Genomic DNA, 24,645 nt, shown 5'->3' with positions numbered 1-24,645 from the left:
CTAGCTCTCAAGTTGTGTTAACCAACCCTTTTCCCCAAGGGCAGCAGATGCTTGCTGGCGCGAATTCAAATCCTGGTACCTCTGCAGGGGGCAACCAGGAAGGGGATAAATCATCAAATGTTTTCATGATGGGTTCTAACGTCCATGTGGCCACTCGGTCACATGATTACGGTGAAACTGAAACATCCAAGGACAAATCTACTCCCGGAACTACCGACCTTCATATTGAGCGACCCTCTGTCGAAACTATGCCTCGAATACCGAAAGGTTCCGCTAAGCACGCGACTATCAATCTTAATGCTAGGACCGCCTAGAATTACTCCATTGTTGAGGATCTGGCTCAGAGTCCATGTGCTATGTCCGCTTTAGAGAAACTCCAGTTGTGTCCAGCTCAACAAAGTGCTTTGCTTTTGGCGATAGGGGAAGTTGATCCAAATAATTCTTTAGTGCTCACTTTTGACATGCTTAATGTCAAAAAGCGACTCCCTCATCATATGGATTTTCAAATAAATTCTACCTACCAGAAAATTAACATTTTTCGAACTGTTATCGATGAGGGAGCTTCCACGTGCATCATGTCGATGTCATGTTGGAAGGCCATTGGATTTCCTTCAGTTTTTCCTTCACCTACCCTCATGATAGCATTTGACATGCATTCTCATAAGCCACATGGGATTATCCCAGCCTTTCCCATATGTGTTGGGGGAAAGGTCATTAATCTCGAAGTAGAAGTCATTGATGCTAACCTAGATTACAATCTCCTCTTAGGAAGGAACTGGGTATACAAGATGGATGTTGTCGTTTCGACTTTGTTTCGTGTCATTTGCTTTCCTCATGAGGGGAAAATTGTTAAGGTTGATCAATTGGATTACTCTCCAGCTGATCCTCGAGCAACTTCAAATTCTACTATTCCCTTAGTGGATAACCCTCATCTGCCTACTAAATCTGGGAGTTGGGATGTATTCTTCATTGATGGGTACATTTGATTTTCCCTCTCCTATTTCTAGAATCAATGTCATTTCGTCATCCAAGGAGTCTTCACGGGAAGAGTTCTTCCAAGCTCATTATTTTTCAGACCCTTGGACTTTGCCTTCACCTATGACCACATTAGATGAAGGACAAGTTGGTGGAATGGAATTTCTTATGTCTACAGCAGAACTTAGATATTAGTCTATCATCAACTCTGCAGACAACCATTCTACTCCTTTCTCTGAGGAGGAGTTAGATGGTGATGTGGCCTGTTAGCACCTAAATCTGCCTTAGGTTGAAAGAAGGCAAAAATTACGGTAACCACAAACCACGCTCAGTCTGGTAGCTAGCCCTATCAGAGCAGGAGAGGGCTCTCTCCAAGTCACGCTCAGTGGATGGATAAGAAAAATGGTCTGAGATGACTTACAATGCAATATTTACCTTAGGCTAGTAAGTGAAAAGGGATTTTGAAAACAATTTTATGAATGACCGAGCTTCTGGGATGCATATGGGATTGGCGCTCATCAAAGAACAGATAATCGAATATGAAGGCACAAATTATTTCGTGAGGCAAGGTAGGTGGAAAGCACAACAATTTCGGCTTAAGGTGACGTGGAATGGAAAGATTTCTGGAGAGAGTGAAAAGGGCATAGTCGCATGAATCCTTTTCAACAGAAGAGTAACACTGCACATGAAATTTTCCCACAGGCAGAGCAATATAAATTGAATTCTACCTAATCTCACTTAGAAAATTTCACTGAAATGAAACATGAAATGAATTATGAAACATAACAAGATACATATGGAACATAAGAACACATTTTCTACACTCACAACCACAAGAATCTCATGAAACAAAGCCGTTGCCTTTCATTAATTCCCTGTCAAAAAATACACAGTGCAGAAACAGAGTTTCTTTCCCACAGTCTCCCAGAAGTTACAAGCCAGCCAACCCTTTGCAAATAACTTGCTTACATTATATAGAAAGTGTAGAGAAGATATGGAATGCCCAGGGGTTGGGAAGTTACTCAAATCATTTCGAAAAGGAGATGGAGAGCCAACCATCAGCTACAGGTGCAGCGCTCTCAAGCATGACATTTAGCTGGGGTGACTCTTTGCATTCTTTTGCCACTTGGATAGATGCCCACCTGGAGAGAAAATTCTTTAAAAGGCACCCTTGGTACCAAAAAACCGAAGAGTAAATGACCAGGCTCACTTGGAGAAGTCGAGACCCAAAATTTCGCGAAACGGGAGCAATTTGGTCGTTTTTTCCCCTGTGCACCGCGCCAAATTCCCTGTGCATCGTGCCAATTTGGAGCCTATTTTGGGGCATTTGCAGGTGTCCAAAATGTGCCCAAGTGGGCTTGTTGGAAAGCCTGTCCTGTCTACTTTCCAACCCAACTGGAATTTCAGAATTTAAAGCTCATTTTCCCCTCCAAAACTTCATTCTCCCAAGACTTCTTTCTGTGTGTCCAAAAAGTGACAGAGAGGCCATTTTTGGGTGTTTTTTAACCTTTAGGAGACCCAAAACTTGTCAAAATTTCTTTCTCGGACACCAGTAGTCGTGATTTTCCATGCTGAATCCAAAAATGCAAACCATTCCTCATTTGGAGTTCTAGAATTTTAGGGTCGCGCCAGTGGCGCGGCGCACAGGGAGAAAATCCCTGTTTTTTGCCCAAAAAATTACCATGCGACCAAAAATTCCCCAAATTCCTTGAAATTTGGGCTGGAGGTTCTCTATGGGGTGCTATGATGTGCCAAGGAAGCCTCAGCCAAGATTCGAAGCCGATCTTGCTCTTTTGCCTCTTTTTCCCTTTTGATGCCTTCCTTAGGTTTGCCTTCAAATTCCTTATTCGTGCCTTGCAAACTTTGTTTTGTGCCCAATAGTGATTTTTCATGTGCCTGAGCATGTCCCTGTCTTTGTTTGCTTTCGTCAACAACTTCTCTAAGTGGATGTGGATCCTCTCGAGCCAAACCTCTCAATTAGCCTCTATCTCCTGCTGAATAGGTGTCCTTTCATTTAGGCTTCTTTAGGCAGCCTATTGGTCTTCACAGATGTTTTGCCAGCTCTATGAGGCCTCCTGGGTGCATGTACCTCTATTGGTGAATCACTGTGGGTCTCCTCCTCATGAGTCTAGACTTTTCCATCCCCCATAGAGTCAACTGAGTTATTTGTTCATCCAAATTACGGTTGCTGAAGCAATGTGGACCTTCTTTTACACCAAGGTCAGTTAACCATCTAGGTGGAAGCATGTCTAAATTTGGCCAAGACTTCCCCCTTAAACCATTTGCTCCTATCAAATTAGATTTAGCAAAATCTCTTGACACATGGAAGTGGAACTCTACTTCGCTCCAGTTATCCCAATCATCATTTGTTATTCGATACATATTGACAAAAGAGTTTATTTGCATGGCCATTTGTGGTGTAGCGTCACTTCCAGGTGAGAGAGAGTACACCATAGGATTATCAAGCTCTTTTAAGATCAAAATCAACTCCCCATTCAACATATTGTGTATATAATGATATGAGGAAAGCCCTCCCAGCTCCTAGGTTAGTTTGAACATTCATGAACATGCAGGCATCCAGTAGCAAGTTTGATTGATTAGACCAATGTCTTTAGCATGCCAAATCTTCCCACCTTCTTCATAAGGGACACCCTGGGATCCCATGATTGGAGTATTAGCATCAAATGCTTTGAGTACTAATTCCATGCTTGACATAAATGCCAAACTTGAGACCCATCTTATGCACATTATCTACAACCTCTTTGAACCCTTTGCCTCCTTTTGAAGATGGCCATCTTGTGGGATCTGGGATTGGCCTTCCCCATTAATCTAAGATATCAAATCCTAGAGAATTTTGAGATTATCCTTCTTCTATTTTCCTCATAACCATGTTGTAGCAGCTTTTGGGAAGCAATCTGAGCATTCTGTACATACTGTTCTTCGGAGGTAATCCATGAAAACGAGTCATATGAATTCCATCCCCTTGGTGGAATATCTTCCTGAACATCACCTTCTGAAACTTGTATCAATGTGAACTTAGGAGATTTTTGAGTGAATTTATAATTTTCATGCTTTCCTGGCTATATGCGCTGCGCCTTCCATGTGCGCCGCGCCAGTGTAAATTTACACTGGAAAATCTCTCCCAGTGCGCCGCGCTCCCTCTGTGCGTCATGCTTTTTTCCAGGTGAATTTTGGAGGCCTTCCCAGTGTCCAAATTGGGCTCAGGATAGCTCGTTGGAAAGGTATTTGAGTCTAATTTGCAACCCAACTAGAATATTTCAATTTGGAGTTCATTTTCCCTGTCAAAAATCAAATATCCCAAGACTGGTCAAAATGTGCCAAATGAGGCTACCTAAAGGCAGAGTGCTGTTACAGTCAACTTTTGAATGCCTTCCTCAACTCCAAATTGAGCTCATGGTAGCTCATTGGAAATATATTTGTGTCTAGTTATCATTTGACTCATCTAGAAATTCATTTGGCCAACTGATCTAGGAGAAAATTTGATTTTTCCAAGGTCACTTCAGAGGTGCATCAATTCTCCCGAGGAAACTATATTTTTGCGATTTCTCCAAAACCATAATACCTGTATAAAAAGTGAAGGAGGTTTTTCTTCCTTGGCATGTTTTGGACAAAAACCGCTCTCAGTTTTCCCAAATTCATCTTTTATTTCTCATAAATCGCATTTTATTGAAACCTATCCCGATGTGTGTGACAAGGGATTTGTCGAAATGAAGCGAAATGAAGGGGATAGGGAGTTTCTAAATTATTGAGGAAATTTTTGGAAGTAGGGAGGGATGTTAGGAAGTAGGGGAAAGTGTAATCTCAGAGATTGAGTGAGGGGAAGGGGTCCAAAAAGGCAAAACACAGGTCCAACCTAGAAAATTGCCAAGTTGTAGCAAGAAACTAGGATTTGTGCGAAAATGAAGAATTTGGGGGATCTCAGCGATGGGAAGTGTTTGATAAGGTACTTTAAGGATAGGGGAAGGTGTATGAACATCTGGATACAAGTTTTTCCGATGATTTGGCCGTCCAAGAGAAATTGCCTTCAAAACCCTAGGAGAGGGAAATGACCTTACCTAGGCACAACTGAAGCATGAACAAGGTGTAAAATGACCCAGTGGGACTTGACATGATAATGAAAACTCTCTGAATGATGGTACACTCAGCTGAACTGTGACATGGACCGACATTTGGACAACTTTGACAAGGGTAAAATCAAACCCTAGACCCAATGCCTAGTGACCAAATTTTGCTTGAAGACTCACTGAAATGACAAAATTTGACCTTGACACATTAAAATCACTTTGTAAGAGAATGTTTGATCACTGGAGGAAGGTTGTAAAGACTGACACTAACATTGGCTCCAATAGGGATGGCAGCTCCTTGGAGGTGCCAAGAACTGCAGATCTTTGGGTGAGCAGACAGTGCCTTCGTCCATTGGGCTATGGAGTCCATTATTCCGACAAACCAACATGACTCAATTTATTGACTGAAACTTGACTGAAACTTACTCAATGCAAACTGAAATGACTGAAAAACTTGACTCTATGCAAAAGGAAATGACTCATGACTGACTTAACTAAAACAAGTATTTACAAAGCTTGTTCAATGGCAGCAGTCCATCAAGATTCGAGGGTTTCAAATCAAGATGACAGCCACCTGCGTACTAATGCAATATGTACAATCATGTGTAATGTGTCTTCCAATGTAACCAATCAAGTAGATGCCTCCTTGATTGATTCTCCTGATCAGATCTTCTGGTCAACAATAGATACTTGTAACTGGGCATCCAAAAAACTAATTGACCCTGATCTCCTTCATCACTGAATACTGCAATAATCACCTTCACGGCTAACTGCAGTAAATCTGCCATTGGATCCTGAAGAACATGATGATTTTCTTCCTGCTGAAGAAACAAGGTGTCCTTTGCTTCAAATTATGATCTTCCTTCATCATGTGCTTCAGTAAAACTATGCTCCTGAGCTTCAAAAAACTCTGAACAGGTAGATGAGCAGATATCTTCTTGGAAAAACATTTCAACACATGAAACATATGAAGAGGAATCTGAATGGAAATCCTGAATGTTTTGATCTTCTGTGGTGTGAATGTATTGAATGAAGCTCTGATCTTGTTTTTCATACACTGACTGGATTACCTCCTCATGAAGGTTGTATTCTAATGAACTGAGAACATTTGGATCCAAAACTTTTTCTTCTTCATCCCAGATGATTTCAGCAGCAGAGTTCTCTTTCATAGGATTCTGTACTAGGCATTCTTGGTCATCACAGTCTGAATCTGGAACTGAAATAGCTGTCCTGACATTATCACATTCTGAAATTAGAACTGAACTTACTTGCATGCCGTCTTCTTCTATTGACAGATCTGAACCGACACTTTTTCTTTCATCAACTTCAACCATATGGAACTCTTCAACCTGCTGATCTATTTCATATAATTCATGTTGATTGTCAAGATGCAGAATTCTTTCATCTTCCACCGTACTACAATCTTGATTATGCTGCAAATTTTCATGATCGTCTTTACGCTGCTGAAAGGGATTTTCATACAGGGCTTCCATGATCTCATCATCCATGAAATTATCATCATAATATTTTTCAAGGCTTTCAATAAAAGTAGAAGCATGTTTGCAACAGTCATGAACTAGATTTAATGATGGATAAGATTCTTTATACTTCTCGAAGAATATTGAATGAAAATCCTTTAGACAATAAATGGAAGCAGGTGGCAAACTTTCATACCAAGATCGGGCTTCGTCTTCCAGAGTAGCCATAAACATTTTCATCAAACAGTCTTCAGGAAAATCGATCTTTAATTTATGCACATGAATGTGAAATTTCACCAGATGAAGAGCAGCGTCATTACCTTCCACATTTCTGAACACAGGAAAATTCTTTGACCAATCTACCTTGGGCATTTTATTTGGAAAACCTGGGATGTGATCTCGGCTCATGGGAGCGTATCTTCTTGTAATCCGATCCATCTTAAGAAATCTCAAAGCTACTGATCCCTCTGCAGTGGAGTCACCATGAAGGATTGATTGCATGGATTATTTAGTGAATGGAGTTGCCAGGTGAATGATTTCAGTCGTCTTCTTATGTCTGATCGTTGTTCACCATCAACAATCAGCTCTGAACTTGAGATATGTACTGGGGAAAAACAATCTACAAGTAAACCATTTTGTTCCCCAGTATGGTCGCCACTATGTTAGCACCTAAATATGCCTTAGGCTGAAGAAGGAAAAAATTAGGGTAACCACAAACCACGCTCAGTCTGGTAGCTAGCCCTACCAGAGCAGGAGAGGGCTCTCTCCGAGTCACGTTCAGTGGATGGATAAGCAAAAGGGTCTAAGATGACTTACAATGAAATATTTACCTTAGGCTAGTAAGTGAAAAGGGATTTTGAAAACAATTTTATGAATGACCGAGCTTCTGGGATGCATATGGGACTGGCGCTCAGCAAAGAACAGAGAATCGAATATGAAGGCACAGATTATTCCATAAGGCAAGGTAGGTAGAAAACGCAGCAATTTCGGCTTAAGGTGATGTGGAACGGAAAGATTGATGGAGAGAGTGAAAAGGGCATGGTCGCATGAATCCTTTTCAACAAAAGAGTAACACTGCACATGAAATTTTCCCACAGGCAGAGCAATATAAATTGAATTCTACCTAATCTCACTTAGAAAATTTCACTGAAATGAAACATGAAATGAATTATAAAACATAACAAGATACATATGGAACATAAGAACACATTTTCTACACTCACAACCATAAGAATATCATGAAACAGAGCTGTTGCCTTTCATTAATTCTCTGTCAAAAAATACACAGTGGAGAAACAGAGTTTCTTTCCCACAGTCTCCCAGAAGTTACAAGCCAACCAACCCTTTGCAAATAACTTGCTTACAATATATAGAAAGTGTAGAGAAGAGATGGAACGCCCAGGGGTTGGGAAGTTACTCAAATCAAATCAAAAAGGAGATGGAGAGCCAACCATCAGCTATAGGTGCAACGCTCTCAAGCATGACATTTGGCTGGGGTGACCCTTTGCATTCTTTTGCCACTTACATAAATGCCCACCTGGAGAGAAAATTCTTTAAAAGGCACCCTTGGTACCAAAAAACTGAAGAGTAAATGACCGGGCCCACTTGGAGAAGTCGCGACCCGAAATTTCACGAAACGGGAGCAATTTGGTCGTTTTTTCCCCTATGCGCCGTGCCAAATTCCCTGTGTGTCGCGCCACTTTGGAGCCTGTTTTGGGGTACTTTTAGGTGTCCAAAATGTGCCCAAGTGGGCTTGTTGGAAATCTTGTCCTGTCTACTTTCCAACCCAACTAGAATTTCTAAATTTGAAGCTCATTTGCCCCTCCAAAACTTAATTCTCCCAAGACTGCTTTCTGCGTGTCCAAAAAGTGACAAAGAGGCCATTTTTGGGTGTTTTTTGACCTTTAGGAGACCCAAAACTTGTCAAAATTTCTTGCCCGTACACCAGTAGTCGTGATTTTCCATGCTGAATCCAAAAATGTAAACCATTCCTCATTTGGAGCTCTAGAATTTTAGGGTCGCTCCAGTGGTGCGGCGCACAGGGAGAAAATCCCTGTTTTTTGCCCAAAAAATTACCATGCGACCAAAAATTCCCCAAATTCCTTGAAATTTGGGCTGGAGGTTCTCTATGGGGTGCTATGATGTGCCAAGGAAGCCTCAACCAAGATTCGAAGCCGATCTTTCTCTTTTGCCTCTTTTTCCCTTTTGATGCCTTCCTTAGGTTTGCCTTCAAATTCCTTATTCGTGCCTTGCAAACCTTGTTTTGTGCCCAATAGTGATTTTTCATGTGCCTGAGCATGTCCCTGTCCTTGTTTTCTTTTTCCAATAGCTTCTCTAAGTGGATGTAGATCCTCTCGAGCCAAACCTCTCAATCAGCCTCTATCTCCTGCTGAATAGGTGTCCTTTCATTTAGGCTTCTTTGGGCAGCCTGTTGGTCTTCACAGATGTTTTGCCAGCTCTATGAGGCCTCCTGGGTGCATGTACATCTATTGGTGAATCAATTTGGGTCTCCTCCTCATGAGTCTAGACTTTTCCATCCCCCATAGAGTCAACTGAGTTATTTGTTCATCCAAATTAAGGTTGCTAAAGCGATGTGGACCTTCTTTTACACCAAGGTCAGTTAACCATCCAGGTGGAAGCATGTCTAAATCTGGCCAAGACTTCCCCCTTAAACCATTTGCTCCTATCAAATTAGATTTATCAAAATCTCTTGACACATCGAAGTGGAACTCTACATCGCTCCAGTTATCCCAATCATCATTTGTTATTCGATACATATTGACAAAAGAGTTTATTTGCATGGACATTTGTGGTGTAGCATCACTTCCAGGTGAGAGAGAGTACACCATAGGATTATCAAGCTCTTTTAAGATCAAAATCAGCTCCCCATTCAACATATTGTGTATATAATGATCTGAGGAAAACCCTCCTAGCTCCTAGGTTAGTTTGAACATTCATGAACATGCAGGCATCCAGTAGCAAGTTTGATTGATTAGACCAATGTCTTTAGCATGCCAAATCTTCCCACCTTCTTCATAAGGGACACCCTAGGATCCCATGATTGGAGTATTAGCATTAAATGCTTTGAGTACTAATTCCACGCTTGACATAAATGCCAAACTTGAGACCCATCTTATGCACATTATCTACAACCTCTTTGAACCCTTTGCCTCCTTTTGAAGATGGCCATCTTGTGGGATCTGGGATTGGCCTTCCCCATTAATCTAAGATATCAAATCCTGGAGAATTTTGAGATGATTCTTCTTCTATTTTCCTCATAACTATGTTGTAGCAGCTTTTGGGAAGCAATCTAAGCATTATGTACATACTGTTCTTCGGAGGTAATCCATGAAAACAAGTCATATGAATTCCATCCCCTTCGTGGAATATTTTCCTGAACATCACCTGCTGAAACTTGTATCAATGTGAATTTAGGAGACTTTTGAGTGAATTTATAATTTTCATGCTTTCCTGGCTATATGCGCTGCGCCTTCCATGTGCGCCGCGCCAGTGTAAATTTACACTGGAAAATCTCTCCCAGTGCGCCGCACTCCCTCTGTGCGTCGCGCTCTTTTATAGGTGAATTTTGGAGGCCTTCTCGGTGTCAAAATTAGGCGCAGGATAGCTCCTTGGAAAGGTATTTGAGTCTAATTTCTAACCCAACTAGAATGTTTCAATTTGGAGTTCATTTTCTCTGTCAAAAATCGAATCTCCCAAGACTGGTCAAAATGTGCCAAATGAGGCTGCCTAAAGGCAGAGTGCTGTTACAGTCAACTTTTGAATGCCTTCCTCAACTCCAAATTGAGATCATGGTAGCTCATTGGAAATCTCTTTGTGTCTAGTTATCATTTGACTCATCAAGAAAGTCATTTTTCCAACTGAGCTAGGAGAAAATTTGATTTTCCCAAGGTCACTTCAGAGGTGCATCAATTCTCCCGAGGCAACTATATTTTTTAGATTTCTCCAAAACCATAACACCTGTATAAAACGTGAAGGAGGTTTTTCTTCCTTGGCATTTTGTGGACAAAAAATTCTCTCAGTTTTCCCAAATTCATCTTTATTTTCTCATAAATCGCATTTGATTGAAACCTATCCCGATGTGTGGGACAAGGGATTTGTCGAAATGAAGCGAAATGAAGGGGATAGGGAGTTTCTAAATTATTGAGGAAATTTTTGGAAGTAGGGAGGGATGTTAGGAAGTATGGGAAAGTGTAATCTCAGAGATTGAGTGAGGAGAAGGGGTCCAAAAAGGCAAAACATAGGTCCAACCTAGAAAATTGCCAGGTTGTAGCAAGAAACTAGGGTTTGTGCGAAAATGAAGAATTTGGGGGATCTCAGTGATGGGAAGTGTTTGATAAGGTACTTTAAGGATAAGGGAAGGTGTATGAACATCTGGATACAAGTTTTTCCGATGATTTGGCCGTCCAATAGAAATTGCCTTCAAAACCCTAGGAGAGGGAAATGACGTTACCTAGGCACAACTGAAGCATGAACAAGGTGTAAAATGACCCAGTGGGACTTGACATGATAATGACAACTCTCTGAATGATGGTACACTTAGATGAACTATGACATGGACTGAAATTTGGACAACTTTGATAAGGGTAAAATCAAACCCTAGACCCAATACCTAGTGACCAAATTTTGCTTGAAGACTCACTGAAATGACAAAATTTGACCTTGACACATTAAAATCACTTTGTAAGAGCATGTTTGATCACTGGAGGAACGCTGTAAAGACTGACACTAACATGGCCCCAGCTTGGACCCTTGATTCTACCTCCGCTATGGACTTCTTAGATACGGTTTTACCATCCGAGGAAGCAATCCTAGAAGTAATGATGGGTGTAGATCGACCTTGGGAAGACTTACACTATCGTTCATATTTTCTCCCTCCGTTGCAGGAAGTAGAATCTAGGTTCTCCAAGCTATTTACTAGGGATGTTTATACGATATCAAATCCTTTGGCTCCAGCACACTTTCGTGCTGAAGGTAATATGTCGGTGATTTCAAAAATGATATCTATAAACATCTCTAGGAACCCTAACGTGATCGAGAATCTCTTCATCGGAGCCGAATGTTCCCCTGAAGAAATTCAAATTTACACCGACCTTTTTAAGGAGTTTCGAGATGTATTCGCTTGGTCTTATGAAGAAATTCCTGGCATTGATCCATCCATAGTTCAACATGAGATCAAGACGTATGAAAATGCTAAGCCGATTCATCAGAAGCTTCGGCCGGTTAATCCTAGGAAAGCAGCAACTATTAAAGCTGAAGTAGAGAAGCTACTCAAGGCGAGTTTTATATACCCTATTCCTCTTACGGATTGGGTTTCTAATCCAGTCCCTATAAATAAAAAGCAAGGAACAATTTGAGTATGCATTGATTTTAGAGACATAAACAAAGCTTGTCCCAAAGATAATTACCCCACGCCATTTATTGATCAAATTATTAATGAATGTGCGGGTAATGAGATTTTCTCCTTCATGGACGGCTTTTCCTGTTATAATCAGATCTCTATCCATCCTGAAGATCAGCATAAGATAGCTTTTATATGTCCCTGGTGTTAGAGCCTAGATCGACCTCACGCTGAAGGGAGGTAATCCTAGGATAACCACAACCACGCTTAACCTGGTAGCTAGCCCTACTAGGTCAGGAGAGGGCTCTCTCCTTGTCAATCCCAATTAGGATATTGGAAATTAGGGCTTTAGATGACTGAATTTAATGTAGATTTTAGGCTAGGTATAGTAACTCTAGGGTTTTTTTGTTTGATTTTTAGGTTTTGGTTGTTGGATCAATTGGAGAAGGAAGATTGGGTCTGGGAAATCAACTCAGGGATACAATCATGTTCTGTGGGGTGAGGTAGAAAAGGGTTTATGTACTAGAAATGGATTAAGATGGTAGATAAAGACAACTGAGGAGTTGAGGAGGGCATAAAGAAACTATGATCCTCTTCAAATAGTTGAAAACATTGAAAACCAAATGCATTCCCAAGACAAAGCACAACAGTGTATTTTTTCCATTCACCTTGATTCATTTAGTTTTAGAAGATAAAGATGGATTTGGATACATATAAAAAATAATAAAAACTCATTACAAAGAAGAAACAATACATAAACTCACTGTCACAAGAATCCGACAAAAATATTTGTGAAACCTAGTTTTATTCCTTGCCAAACTGTTGATACAAATGTTCAATGAGTGCCACCACTTCCACCAAATTCCAACCTTTACAAATGATTAAGAAAAGACATCATATAGACCTCAAAAACATATGATCTATCCATCATGGCTCGAATCCATGAGTCAAGGAACTGTTTCAACAACATCTAATCTAGGAACAAGAAAATAGGCAGTGGAACAACTTGCCTCTAAAACTAAGGAAACTAATACATTCAATTTAAAATCACCTTTTCTTTGATGTATCTACCCCATCAAGTGTTTTACATCATGTTACATCATTTACCATGCAAATTTTACCAAGACAAGAAGAAGAAGTCAACTATTGAAGAAACTAGGCAAACTTTGACTTTTAGGCAAAATTGACAAAAATTTGCCTGATGCGCAGTGCCGCTTTAGGAAAGCTTTTGGAGGCCTTCCACTCATGAAAATCAGGCCCAAGATAGCTTGTTGGAAAGATCTATCTATCTAGTTTATGGAACATCTTAAATTTCATGATTTGGAGTTTATTTGACTCTTCAAAAATCAATTCTCCCAATACTGCTTCTTGTCGGTCCAAAAAGTGGCAGTGAGGGCATTTTTTGAGTGTTTTTTGCCCTTTTGGTGGCCAAGATCTTCTCCAAAATTGATGAAAATTTTTGGGTTTTCTTATTTTTTGATGTTGAATCCAAATATATAAGCCATTTTTCAAGAGGATGCACCAATTCAATGCGCAGTGCCACCGAGCCGGAATTTTCTGTGTTTCTAATTCAAAAATTGGAAAATGACAAAATTGTCTCAAAATTTGCCCAATTTTGGCTCAAAGTTGCATCATGGGTTACTTTGTTGGGCTAAAGTCACATCAGCCAAAATTTTGAGCTTTTCATCCTTCTTTTTGCCTTTTAAGGCCCTCCTTAATCTTGCCTTAAGGTGCTTGATCCTCTTGTTGCATACTCTATTTCAGGTCAAATAATGATGTGCCATATGCCTTAGCATCTTGTTGTCTCTATTTGCTTTCTTCAGAAGGCCCTCAAGGTGGATATTTACCCTTTCAAGCCATATCTCTCTATCATTTACCACCTCTTGTTCAACTAGAGTCAAGAGAACCGGATGCTCTTTACTACTTTGCCTTTGAATTTTTAGCATCTCTAACTCCATTTGGGTTTGTTTATCCTCCAACTGTTTGTTTTCTTGCTCTAGATAGTTTATACTATATCTAGCTCTAGCCACTTTATCATTCAACATATGAATATGATCCTTTTGCTCTTTCAAAAGCATGTTTTGAGCTAAGGATGGGCTGTCAAGATCAATTACCTGAGTGTTATGAGGTGGCACATCATCATCATGCTCCTTAAGCGAGAATTCCCTCTCAACATCGTCATGGAGCTCCTCATCAATGGCCTTTGCTTTACCTTTGTCTTGTTGCCCATGTACCTACTGTGCTGAAGATGAAGGCGAGACCCCTTCCACTTCTTGTGGAGATAGTACTCGCTTGGCCGCTACAAAGATCATCCTAATGCCTCTCTCATGGGTGAAAAATACAGGAACATTCTTTGTTTTAGTTTCAGGTACCTTTTGTTGTCCTGAAGGCTCACCTTATTCTTGGGGATCTGATGAAAAGATTTGAGGCCCCTTGAACATCTCATGGGAAATGAAAGTTTCCCATGGCATTCCCAACTAAGTAAGTTGATGCAAAACAATAATTTTGATGACAGAGAAATGGTAGATACTATTGAGTTGCTGTGGATATGATTTCCTCTTTGCAATCACTGTCATCCTTTCTATGTTTTTGCATATGAAGTAAGGGATGCTCATCATTTTGACCCTAGTGAAATGCATGAGAAATATGATGTGGTAGGCATAAAGTATGGAAAACCTACCCTCACATGTAAAGTATTTGATGATAAGTTTCATGAGTGGAACATACCAGTCCTCCAAGAATCTAAAAGGAAACACCCTGCTGAGCTTGCCATGGTACTTAGCCTTGATGTAAGGCTCATAATGCTGCCTGCTGATATTTTGCCTTTTGTTCCATTTCTCCCCTACATCCAAAATTCCTGTGGCCTCTGCAATGATAGTGGGTGAAAGAGTGAAGGTTACCCTAGCAAGATGTACCACATTGTTATCCATGTTTGTCACAAACTGTCTTGCTAGCTCATGGTGAAATTTAACCCTCTCAACCATCTCACAAAACTCAAAACAGGACTGATATCTAAAACATGTGGTGGCTAGTGGGCAAGCAAGTAGTTCACTCATGCTGATAGGTTCCTCCCTGATGATTCTACCACCTTTGTGAGGCTTTCTCTGCTGCAAATTCCTCTCTCTAGAGCTATCACTTAGGGTGTCTTCCTCATATTCAAACTCACTGTCTCGCTCCATTTTTGTCTCTTTGGGATGATTTGATGAATGATGGACAGTTATGTGAGGAAAATATGAGTATGAAGAGATTTTATAAGAAGGAAAACAATGGTGAGATGAAATGAGAGGGTAAGTGAGGTTTATAAGGAACTAGGGTTTGATGTGAGGGGGTTTAGAGCTTGGTGAAGGGATTAATTTTTGTAGGGAAATAGGGGAAGATGATATGGGTTAAGTAAGATGGGATTTAAAGGTGAATTTACAGCAAATGATAATGGGAAAAAGGAGACAAGTGAAAAGAGCTTGAAATGGTGAGAAATTAGGTAGAAGACAACTAGGGTTTTGAGTTTTAGGAGGCTAAAACCATAAGTAAAGCATAAAAACCCTATTTGAGATCAAAAGTGAGTTTACTTACTTGATTGGAACAAAAATGCAGAAATGAGAATGATTTGAGGTGAAGTTTGGTGGTTTTGAAGTCTTATTGGCCAATGCTCAGCGCCTGCTCACCAATGCGCAACGCCTCTTTGATGCGGCTCCAGTGTAAATTAACACAGGAGAAAACTACCTGATGCGCAGCACCAAGCTCCCAATGCGTAGTGACATTTTGCAGACCAGTTTTGGAGGCCTTCCCGGTGTCCAAATTGGGTGTGTAATATATCATTGGAAATCTTGTCGATTCTACTTTCCAGAACATCTTTAATTTTTCAATTTGGAGCTCATTTGCCCTATCAAAATTCAAATCTCCCAAGACTGGTCAAAATGTGCAGAATGAGACTGCCTAAATGCAGAGTGTTGTTGCAGTAAAATTTTGAATGTCTTCCTCAACTCCAAATTGAGCTCATGATAGCTCATCGGAAATATATTTGTGTCTAATTATCATTTGACTCATCAAGAAAGTCATTTGGTCATCCCAGCTAGGAGAAAACTTGATTTTACCAAGGTCACTCCAGAGGTGCAGCAACTCACCTGAGGCAAAGGTATTTTTGACATTTCTCCCAAACCATGAAACCTGTGTAAACAATGAAAGAGGTTTTTCTTCATGGCTCAATTATGGACAAAAACCTCTCTCACTTTTGTCAAATGCATCTTCTCTTTCTCAAAAACATCATTTGAATAAAACATATCCTGATGTGTGGAATAGGGGATTTGTGGAAATGAAGGGAAATGAAGGGGATAAGGGGCTTATAAATTATTGAGAAAATTTTAGGAAGTAGGGAGGGATGTTAGGAATCAGGGGAAAGTGGAATTTCGAATATTGAGTGAGAAGAAGGGGTCCAAAAGGGCAAAACACAAGCCTAGCTAGAAAATTGTCAAATTGTAGCAATAAACTAGGGTTTGTGGGAAAATGATGAATTTGAGGGATATGAGTGATGGGAAGAATTTAATAAGGTATATTAAGGATAGGTGAAGGTGTATGAGCATCAGGACACAAGTTTTGTTGATGATTTGACCATCCAAGAAAAATTACCTACAAAACCCTAGGAGAGGGAAATGAGGCTTACCCAAGTACAACTGAAGCACGAACGAGGTGTAAAATGACCCATTGGAACCTGAAATGATGATGAAAGCTCTTTGAATGATGATACACTAAGCTGAATGGTGACATGTACCAATACTTGGAAGACTTTGGAAGGACTGAAAACAACCCTAGACCTAATACCTAGTAACCAAATTTTACTTGAAGACTTACTGAAATGACAAAATTTGACTTTGACACCCTGAGACCACTTTGTAAGAGCATATTTGATCACTGATGGAAGGCTTCAAAGGCTGACACTAACACCTAGGGTACCTTTGCATACAAAAATATGCCTTTTGGTCTTAAAAATGCTAGAGATACCTTCTAGCGGGCCATGTCATATGCTTTCCACGACATCAAGCATGTCATCGAAGCATACTTAGATGATTTAGCTGCTCGTTCTCAAAAGAGAATCGATCATCCTAGTGACCTTTGATTGGTTTTCGAATGATGTCATTTTTATCTAGTTGAATCCAAATAAATGTGTTTTCATGATTACATCAGGTCGGTTGCTAGGGTTCATTGTGTCAACTGAAGGGATTCGAGTTGATCCCTTCAAAGTAGAGGCAATAATTCAGTTGCCTCCCTCGTCCTCAATTCGACAACTTCAAAGTCTTCAAGGGAAGGCTAATTTCTTAAGAAGGTTTATAGTGAATTATGCCGAGATCACTAATGGGTTTATGCGTTTGTTGCGAAAAGGAGTTCCATTCGTATAGGACAACTTTGCGCAGCGGTCGTTCGATGCCTTGAAAAAGGCATTAGTCTCTGCCCCACTTTTGAGTCCACTGGATTATGGTAGGGATTTCCTTTTATATTTCACTGCTGTAGAATCAACCATGGGTATGCGGCTCTTCGACCTTCAACCTTCCTTATACCTTCACTGACCTTTTCTTTTTACTTTGCTTCCCCTTCTTCCCCGCCCTTTTCCCCTTCTTCCCCGCCCTTTTCCCCTTCTTCCCCGCCCTTTTCCCCTTCTTCCCCGCCCTTTTCCCCTTCTTCCCCGCCCATCAGAAACTGGTTTTTAATTTTATTAACTTTTCATGTTATGTCCTGCTCAAAAGCCCAGCTCTTCAGAAACTGGTTTTAATTTTATTAACGTTTCAAGTTATGGGCTGCTCAAAAGCCCAACTCTTCAGAAACTGGTTTTAATTTTATTAACTCTTCAAGTTATGTCCTGCTCAAAAGCCCATCTCTTCACCTTAAATTTTGTTTCAAGGTATATTTTTTACTGGAAGTATTCATTTTTCAATCTTTCTGAAATGGCCTTTTTATATGCCTTTATATCACTTTTTTTTTTTTTTTAATTAAAAATTTTACCAAATTTTACCATGCCTTAAACGATCTAATTTGTGTGTTTTAGGGTGTATTTTACAACATTGTATATGCTTTTTTGTTCTCATTCAAGAAGACGATGCTCTCATGGAGCATGTGATTTATTACTTGAGCCGAGGCTTGGTAGGTCCTGAACTTCGCTATTCCCCTGTTGAGAAGTTGGCCTTGGTAGCTGTCCATGCTGTCCAGAGGCTCTACCATTATATCTTGCTACGCAAAACTTTTGTCTTAGCGGCAGTTAATCCGTTCCAATTTGGATTTGAGAGATCTGTGGTTTTTATCTTTTGAATCATTGACCGGAGAATCCACAGTATAAACTTTTTTGTACCAACATTTCAAATCCCAAGTGGGATCCATCATCAGGGTTGAAGAATGATGATAAAAGAAGAGCAATAAGGCAGAATAAATACTAATGAGGAAGAAATTTTCAAGGATGAGATTGTTGTCCCTACAGTTTTTAAGAAAATCCAGATCTGCAGCTCTTCTTTTTATCCTCACTCTAAAACTTTCGAGTGAAAGGATATCACTCCAAGTATCCCCTCCGTACAGGGATAAGATTTTGGATTTGAGAGATCTGTGGTTTTTATCTTTTGAATCATTGACTGGAGAATCCACAGTATAAACATTTTTGTACCAACGTTTCAAATCCCAAGTGGGATCCATTATCAGGGTTGAAGAATGATGATAAAAGAAGAGCAATAAGGCAGAATAAATACTAATGAGGAAGAAATTTTCAAGGATGAGATTGTTGTCCCTAGTTGGCGAGTGATTGGGGGCAAATACAATCAATGGATTGTTATTTTACAAGAATTCGATCTCGAGTTCTTGTCCACCAAGTCTAAGAAATCTTTGGTTTTCGCAGAGTTAATTTCCGAGCTGCCTTATGGAGAGGATACTGTTTATGAGGAAAGTTTTCACAACGAACATCTATTCCTCATCTCTTCACTAGACCCTTGGTATGGAGATATCATTGTCTATCTCTAGACTTCGAATTTTCCCTCTACTTTCTCTAATGATGAACGTCGAAAATTATGTCACCTAGCTAAGAACTATGTCATCATTGGTGATACATTATGTCGCTGAGGGGTTGATTCAATCCTTAGGCATTGTTTAACCTTAGAGGAAGCAGAGTCAGTGCTCAATGATTGCGACAGTGGAGCTTGTGGTGGTCATCTTTCAGGGCTTGCTACAAGCCAACGTATCTTGTGTGCTGGCTACTTTTGGCCTTCGCTCTTAAAAAATTGTGTTGAAGTAGTCAAACGCTGTTACCCCTATCAATTTTATACTCAGAAGATACACGCGCATCCAGCCCCTCTTTTCCCCATTGTCACTGTCGGTCCTTTTACTAAGTGGGGTATTGATTTTACAACTTGTAATCTGCCTTCAGCAGCGAATCACAAGTACATTATCGTGGCCGTAGACTACTTCACGAAGTGGGCTAAGGCCATGGCCACTTATAAAAACGATAGTGAAATAGCAGCATTGTTCCTTTTGAATCAGATTATCTCAAGGTTCGGTATCCCGAGAGAGATTGTCACTACCATGGCAATCATTTCCATAACCAACTAATGTTTGAATTGGCTCTTAAATTGGGTTTCCAGCAGGAGCACTCATCTCCATATTATCTTAAGTCCAATGGACAGGTCGAGGCTGTGAACAAGACCCTTAAGATGATCCTGCAAAGGACGATCGACAAAAACCGGTCCAATTGGCATCTTATGTTGTATCCAACTCTTTGGGTATACCGAACCTTAGTAAAGACTCCCACAGGTTTTACACCTTTTCAGTTAGTTTACGGGCTGGAATCTATCTTTCCTGTTGAATGTGAAATTCCATCTCTTAAGCTAGCTATTGAGCTCCTTCCAGAGACCTCTAGTCTCGAAGAGAGCCTCCTTCATTTAGAAAATCTCGATGAGTAGCGTTGAGATGTCGCAACAATCAATGAGGCTCATAAGAAAAGGGTTAAAACTCAATACGATGAAGCTATCCATCCTCGAGTCTTTTTTGAAGGTGACATTGTATTGGTCTATGACCAAGATAAGGATGCCTTGGGGGCAGGCAAGTTCAAGCCTATGTGGTACGGTCCTTTTATAATTAAACGAGTTTTAGAAAAAGGGGCATATGAGTTAGTTAATTTTAAATGAAACAAGTTGGCAGAGCCTCGAAACGAGCTTTACCTTAAGAAGTACTTTGCTTAAGTAGCAGTTAGGCAATGGCTTCTTTGTACATTTTGTATTTTTTGTACATATCTCATCGGGAGTTTTTTTATATCAACACTTTTTGATCTGCTGTGGCAGGTGTTGATGGATGACTTGGTCTATTTTGGATTCGCCAATGGTGCTAGTCGGCACACTCGAAACCTTGCTCCCGCAACTTGGGTGATCTACTATCCAACTGGTCAGTTGATGGTGTCAAGGGGAGTATGCATTGGTCCCGCATCAAATAATATATCTTAGTATATTGGCGTCATTAATTTACTATTCGAAGCTATTTCTTATGGAATCGATTCATTGGTAGTCTATCTTGATTCACAACTGATAGTGTCACAATTGACTAACATTTATCGGGTAAGAGATCCTTGCTTATATCGCCAGTATTTAAGGGTGAGGTTGTTGCAAAGATCATTTACTTACATTAATTATTTGCACATTCCAAGATCTCATAATTGGTTAGCAGATTCTATCACTAATCAAGCATTAGGCTGGCACATCATTCATTCATCACAATAAAATAAAGCATCAAAAAGTTGAAACTATATATATATATATATATATATATATATATATATATATATATATATATATCATAAAACATCCCGAGTGTACATAAGTGTGTCCAAAATAATATACAAAAATTGGGACTCAAATGCCCATAATCATGTCTAGTACATCTAATGCCCCAGCTCAAGATGAGCAGCTAAGTATGCGACTACTGCTTTGGCCACACGCCTAAGAGTCCAAACCCAGTCTCATGGCATGCCAACCACGTGACGCTACATGTCTATAGGGAGATCCTCTACAACCTCCATCGGTACTCGATGAGTTAATCTCACCAAGTGTCGTTGAACTGTGTGTAGGAGTCGCTCTGTATTGGCAGCTGCCTCTTTGGCACCTCGGCTGCGATGTCCATGCCATGGGAATCCATCTGGTCATACTGGCCCAATATCTGGAACATGATCATCATATTAGTCATTTGAATCCTCCAAAAATATTTTTCAAGTTCATTTTTATATTTGAAAAAATCATAAAAATCATAAAATCAAAAACATTTGTTACCTATATTGCCCCATGTTGTGGCTGGTGGTAATGCTAGATCTGGATGTCCCCGGAAGTCCAAGCCAATATAAGGGTAATCATCCACTGCGATGATCTGCTTCTCCCACCAGGAGAAGAAATCATCGTCAAAAGTTGTCCGCAGTACGTCCCCGCCTCCCAGTCATTTCATCAGATCAGCCCACCTGGCCATCCGTGGATCTCGCAGGCCACTGATCGGAACTGGCACTCTATGGTGTAGCGTTGGGACCCTCTCAAAAAAGAAGGACCACAGAATAGTCCCATACCCAAAATTTTTGGTCTGGCCCTTTTTGATAGATGATAGCTGGCTCTTCAAGTTGGTGAGAAGAGGAGTACACCAATCAAATACTGTGGTGAGACAGTCTACCGGCCAAGCTCATGGCAATCCGTGAAGCCTGGTGTAAGGAAGCTGACCCATTCACTCTGGCTATAGTGAATAGGATGATCATCAATGATAAACTCTCCTCGTGCTTGATTGGAATTTGGCTTCCAATATTTTCTGGATGGCCAGGGAAATATATATTCACATAGTCCTCGATAGAGAGGCTACCTCGTGATCGGCTCGTATAATGTACTACCTCTCCCCTCCAAGAAAGGCCCGTGATGAAATAGATATCCTCAATCTCTATCCTTAGTGGAATTTGATCAATCATGAATGAGTCATCCTCGACGCTCTAGTAGTGAATGAGCATTTCGAGCAAGCGAGTATTTGCCTTCATATTTGGCATTTTGAAGAATTTTAGCAAACCGCATCCTCTTAAGGCATCCAAGGCCTGTGGATCATTCATAACCTCATCATCAACTGTGGCATGCTCTCTTTCCCTCCAAGTGATTGGAATCCTGAGGAAAAAACAAGTTTGGATTGTTAGTTTTTTGTTTTGAAGTTTTAACGGCATATACGTGGGTCTCTTTCATACACAGTCGCGTCTAGAGCTTACGTATACATAAGTTACATATAGCCAACTCGAGTATATGCCGCGATAGAATTTTTGACATAAATTCAATAGTGAAACTTGGATTAAAATTCTTAAAACCAATCACAAATGAATGCAAGACAAGTTTAAGGGTTACCTAGTGATTTTGGGAAGATTTGAATGGTTGAATTCGAAAAATGGAAAATCTTGCTTCTTTTCTCCACTCCTTGTGCTCTCAACTCAAACGGTAACAATGGTGAGCCAAAAAACTATTTTATAAGCTTTGAAAATGTCAAATTTTTTCAAAACTTGATTTTGTTTTGTCTCATATAACTTTTAACCTGGGAGCTTGGAATGTCGAGAATGGTTTGTTTTTCAGGACATTTTGGATGCTTTTTCGATAGTTTCGAGACAGTTCCATGATTGTAGACCCGTCATGGTAGGTATCATTTTCTCACTGGCATATAGGTTAGGGAAGCCATTTTTTCGTTGCATTTTGCATATTAGCCTCTATTTGTCGATACACTTGCTATAGGGTCAATCCCATCGTGTTATGGTTTGTAAACCATCTTCACTCGCTAATTTTTTAAACCATGGTATGATGGTAGAGCCATCCTTTTCATGGGCATCGTAGTTAGCACCTCACTGACATTTATTGCCCATGTTGCTTCGATTTGAGTAGGTTCAGGAGTCCTCTGTAGTCCCACCATGACTTATGCGATGAAGACTCATTCCCCTTTGCTTCTTCACTTCGTTCTGGCCTTCTACCCTAGATGCTCCTTCGTGTTGAGTTGTACTGCTGCATTGCATTTTGACCATTTGCACGTTTTGGCCTTGAGTTGGCTTCACTTAGACTCGTGTTTAAGCCACTTTTTGACCATGTCATTTGCAAAATCAAACTTGCAATCCCTTAGCTTATGCAACTCGACACGTTATAACCCGTGGAAGGAACATACCTTTGAGTGTCTTCAACCAATTTTCACCTCCCTTCATTGAGCATAGGATTGTTTCAATCCCAGGAACTAGATCATATGTTTCATCGAAACTCATTCTTTCCACTGTACTAGAGCATTCTTTTATTCTTTTTCTAGCTTAAAGAAAAAGACAGAAAAAAAAAATTATATATTCCAAAAAGAGCGGGAATGGGACAATATTTCCATTTATTGTTGGCAGCTAGAGTCATTCATGTTGCCCTTGAACAAAGCACTCAAAACAAAGTCTCCTCCATTTGGGTGGGATTTAGTTTGACTTAGGTATGCCTTAACCTTGTTATTGAGTCAGTTCTCCTCCAATTGGTTATCTCTTCCAATCATATGGAGAGTTTGTTCGTGCCTCCTGCATGAAAAACTTATACAGAGTCATCATATGCTACCACATAGTCATCATTGAGTCATGCTTTTGTTCAAGGGAAGTTAGCTTGAGTCGGCCTCTCTGCAGTGTCTCTTGACTCATTTTTCAGTCGGCCATCCCTGGTTGTTAGTTTCTTGTCTATCATCACATCAGTTATATTGGTCTTTTACTCGTGCCGGTTTGAGAAGGTCTCCATTAACTTCTTGTTGGCGGGTCTTATCCTTATCGACGACGACATATTGCTCTCAGGACAGGCCTAGAGCCACATCCTGGCCCTATTTTTGTTATTAATAGGTCACCTTGTGCTCAACATCAATCAATATCATGGGTCTTTAACTGAGTAGTTTCCCTTGTGTTCGACATCAGCTTACACTATCACACATTGGGATTCGTGCAGTACCTTGGTTTCCATTTGACCCTATTGGTGGATACCTCGCCTCTGTGTCAGCTTTCATTATTGGTTGGTTCAGAGGGTTTCTGTCATGTGCTAGCCATATCTTGTGTATGTCGGAAACATGCTTCAGTCGGGTTACTATATCTTTTTCATCTGATTCCTTCCACATTATTATCCTGCAAGTTACACTCGCACTAGATTGATGAAGGATGCCTTAATGCCTTCCTTCTAGCAGATATTTCCCCATCGACTACGACTCATTACTTTGGGGCAAAGGTATAGAGTTCATTTGGAAGTACATTGGGTTTTGCAGTCATCAGTGGCAGATCCTTCATTATTGACAGTGGGAAACCATCATTGTCTCTTGATTGATAGATTCTTACAGGTGTTCTACTTCAGCTCATCTATTCACACTTGTTAGATTGTATTGGGTACCTTGACTCTCATTATCATTATCGATGAGTAGTCTCGCGTTTGTTAATGGTATACATCAATGATCGGTAATCAAACGATTTCTCACATGGTCGACTTCAGATCATAATCCCATTGTGTAGAAATGTACCACGGCAGTCGGTGAAGACCTCAGGTTGCATCGGCATTCATTGGTTCACTTGACAGTTGCTCCTGTTTCTGCTAGTTGATACCATTCCACCTTATATGCTGTAGTCATTCATGGTGACATTTTATATGCTGGCACCTGAGTTTGAATTGTAGTATGATCTTATTCCATCATGTTCATTTGGTACTTTTGAGATCAGTATTTGATATCAGTGATCAGCTTCATCCTTCAG

At 40.3% G+C, this 24,645-nt stretch overlaps 2 pseudogenes; both read right to left on the bottom strand.

Moving 5' to 3' along the window:
* Window positions 1-3,066: 3,066 nt before the first annotated feature.
* Window positions 3,067-5,848, bottom strand: LOC149256413 (alpha-galactosidase 1-like; annotated as a pseudogene).
* Window positions 5,849-9,024: 3,176 nt separating this feature from the next.
* LOC149256412 (uncharacterized) overlaps window positions 9,025-24,645 on the bottom strand; it is a 79,644-nt pseudogene continuing 64,023 nt past the window's right edge.

The sequence above is a fragment of the Pinus tabuliformis genome, chromosome 7 (assembly GCF_031772625.1).
Source record: "Pinus tabuliformis cultivar Carrire ecotype Pingquan chromosome 7, CPIR1, whole genome shotgun sequence".
Classification (NCBI taxonomy): Eukaryota; Viridiplantae; Streptophyta; class Pinopsida; order Pinales; family Pinaceae; genus Pinus; species Pinus tabuliformis.
Note: the sequence above shows the minus strand (reverse complement) of the source record. Positions and strands in the feature narration are given on the sequence as shown.